Source organism: Lepus europaeus, unplaced genomic scaffold, assembly GCF_033115175.1.
Source record: "Lepus europaeus isolate LE1 unplaced genomic scaffold, mLepTim1.pri SCAFFOLD_29, whole genome shotgun sequence".
NCBI classification, from domain to species: domain Eukaryota; kingdom Metazoa; phylum Chordata; class Mammalia; order Lagomorpha; family Leporidae; genus Lepus; species Lepus europaeus.
This window is the reverse complement of record NW_026909167.1, coordinates 7938899-7942037: the sequence shown is the minus strand read 5'-3', so window position 1 is coordinate 7942037 and position 3139 is coordinate 7938899. Positions and strand designations below refer to the sequence as shown.

Here is a 3139-nt window from a genome sequence, read left to right as displayed (position 1 = left end):
CACCATCGGCCCTGGAACCTCCCTCCTACCAGCTCTAGGTTCCCTGCCTCCTCTGGCCAGGCCAGGCCAGGCAGGCCCCAATGGTCCCTGCGCTTTGGTCCTGGTGCATGTTTGTCCCCAGGGTCGTGCACAGTGTTGCTCAGCACATGGCCAGGCTGGACTTCAGCTCTGGACAAAAGCCAAAGAAAGAGATTCTGAGCCTGTTGTGACACCTGCAAGGGGCCTGGGGTGGTGACTGCCAGCTAGCAGGCATTTTTCATCCATGCCTGTTTGCATGAAGCACTATGGAAAACATCAGGAGTGGTTTGGGAACAGCCTCAGGTTCTTTTTAATATGCAATGACCGGGAGATGTCAAACTGAACAGGACAGGTCTGTCCTGGTGATTTTGATGCTAGTGGATATGCTAGTGCTTCACACATAGCCCCAGGCATCCATCAGACAGGTCTCAAGACTTACACAAGATGTGAAGTTGGGAGCCTGGGCACCACAACTGTCTCTAACTCCACACCAGGACAAAAGGGCTGAGCTGAGAATTTTTGTATCCTCCAGAAGAAACCCCAGTACCTATTAAGCAGTTGCTGTCTACTCCCCCTTTCCTCTAGCTCTGTGCAGCCACTGACCTGTGAGGATTGCAAGTTGGGAATTATGCTTCTGGTCCAGCAGTTGGTAGAGATCAATCTTCCAGGATGGCAGCCATCAACCCGTAGATTTCCTGGGATGTCTTTACAGACCAGACTTGGGGGATGGCAACTCTTGACCCATGGCCCTCATGGGCTCTGTGTTCTCAGGTCCCTGCCTGGCACAAGGACGGGAGCCCTGAGGAAGAGAGGAGGACTTCCAGACTCCTAAAGCCTCTGTCCTGGAACCAGTAACCTTCAAGGATGTGGTGGTGGACTTCACTCAAGAAGAGTGGGGCAGTTCGACCTTGTTCAGAGGACTCTTTACCATGATGTGATGCTGGAGACCTATGGACATCTGCTGTCCATGGGAAATCAGATCACCAAGCCTAAGGTCATATCGCTGTTTGGACAAAAAGAAGAGCTATGGTCAGTGGAGTAAGCATATCCTAAAGCACTTGTCCAGAATGGATGAAAAATATTGAAAATAAAACATTGGTCCCAATACAAAGCATATTTGAGGAGGAAAAATCCCATGAAATGAGGTTGGAAAAATACGTATGGGATGATTCTTGGTTCTCCAGGATAGAAGTTTTAGGTGGTAAAGACCAAGTAGAAATGTACCACATGAACCAGAGTACAGCTATGAGGCAAATGTTTCTCATGCAAAAGCAAGTGTGCTGTTTCAAAAAGGCTCAGAACTCTGTGAACTTGGGTCAGAGTACAACCAGAACTTAAACTTTGGTCCTTCACAGAGTTTCTCATGTAGAACATTTCTATAAGCCTGAAACATGTGCTGAAAGCTAGAAATGTAACTCAGCCATAATGTATGTAGATAAGGTTACCTGTGAAAATAATTATGACAAAGCCTTCTACCAGTCCATTCAACCTATTCACACTACAAGAATGCAAGTTGCAGATAATCTTTTCAAATGTACTGATGCTGTTAAATCTTTCAATCATATAATACATTTTGATGTTCATAAAGGAATCCTTATCAATATATGGAATGCCATCAAATTTTTAACCAGAGCCCACCATTTTGTGAACATCCAAGATTTCATATTGGAGAAAACCAGAATGATTATAAAGAATATGAGAATATCTTTTACTTCTTATCCTTCATGGAACATCAAAATTGGTACTATAGAGAAACCATATGCATACAATGAATGGGAAAAAGTCTTTGGATATGACATTCCTTACTCAACACACAAGCACTTATAGTTCTGAGAAACCCTATGACTATAATCAATGTGGGACATCATTCATCTGGAGCTCGTGCCTTATTCAACATAAGAAATCTCACACTGGAGAGAAACCCTATGCTTCTAATAAATGTGGAAATATTTTTAGGAATCATTCAGCCCTGACTAAACATGAATGGACCCACACTGGAATAAAACCCCATGAATGCAATAAATGTGGAAAAGCCTGCAGCTGGAATTCTCATTTTATTGTACACAATAGAATTAACACAGGAGAAAAGCCTTATGTATGTAATGAATGTGGGGAATCTTTCAATTGGAATTGTCATCTTATTGGACATCAGAGCACTCATACTGGAGAGAAACCTTTTGAATGTACTGAATGTGGGAAGTCTTTCAACTAGAGCTCTCATCTCATGCCCATATGAGAATGCATACTGGAGAGAAGTCCTTCAAATGTGACGAATGTGAAAAAACCTTTAGGGATTACTCAGCCATTAGTAAACATGAAACAACTCACTCTGGAGTAAAACCATAAAAATATACTGAATGTGGCAAATCATTCAGCTGGAACTCCCATATTATTGCCCATCAGAGAACTCACACAGGAGAAAAACCCTATAACTGTCAGGAACGTGGCAAAGCATTTAGAGAACACTCATCCCTTACTAAACATGAAATCATTCATTCTGGAATTAAGTCCTATGAATGTAATAAATGCGGAAAATCTTGCAGCCAGATGGCTTACTTTGTCAGGCATCAAAGAACTCATACTGGAGAAAAGCCCTATGAATGCAATAAATGTGGGAAGTCTTTCAGTCAGAACTGCCACCTTGTTGCTCATTGGAAAATTCACACCGGTGAGAAACCCTATAAATGTAATCAATGTGAAAGATCCTTTAACTGTAGCTCTCATCTCATTGCACACCAGAGAACTCATACTAGAGAGAAACCATACAGGTGTAATGAATGTGGGAAAGCATTTAATGAGAGTTCTTTCCTTATTGTACACCTGAGAAACCGTACTGGAGAAAAATCCTACAAACGCAATCATTGCATATCTATAAAATGTATGTGTATGAAGACCTGAAAGATCCATGAAGAAATTAACCCAGTTAAGATTTTTTTCTGGGCTGGTGCCGTGGCTTAACAGGCTAATCCTCCACCTTGCGGTGCCGGTTCTAGTCCCGGTTGAGACGCTGGATTCTATCCCAGTTGCCCCTCTTCCAGGCCAGCTCTCTGCTATGGCCCGGGAAGGCAGTAGAGGATGGCCCAAGTCCTTGGGCCCTCCACCCGCATGGGAGACCAGGAGA

General features: G+C 43.3%; 1 pseudogene; it reads left to right on the top strand.

Moving 5' to 3' along the window:
- The first annotated feature begins 687 nt into the window (after window positions 1-687).
- Window positions 688-2916, top strand: LOC133754787 (zinc finger protein 606-like; annotated as a pseudogene).
- Window positions 2917-3139: the final 223 nt, after the last annotated feature.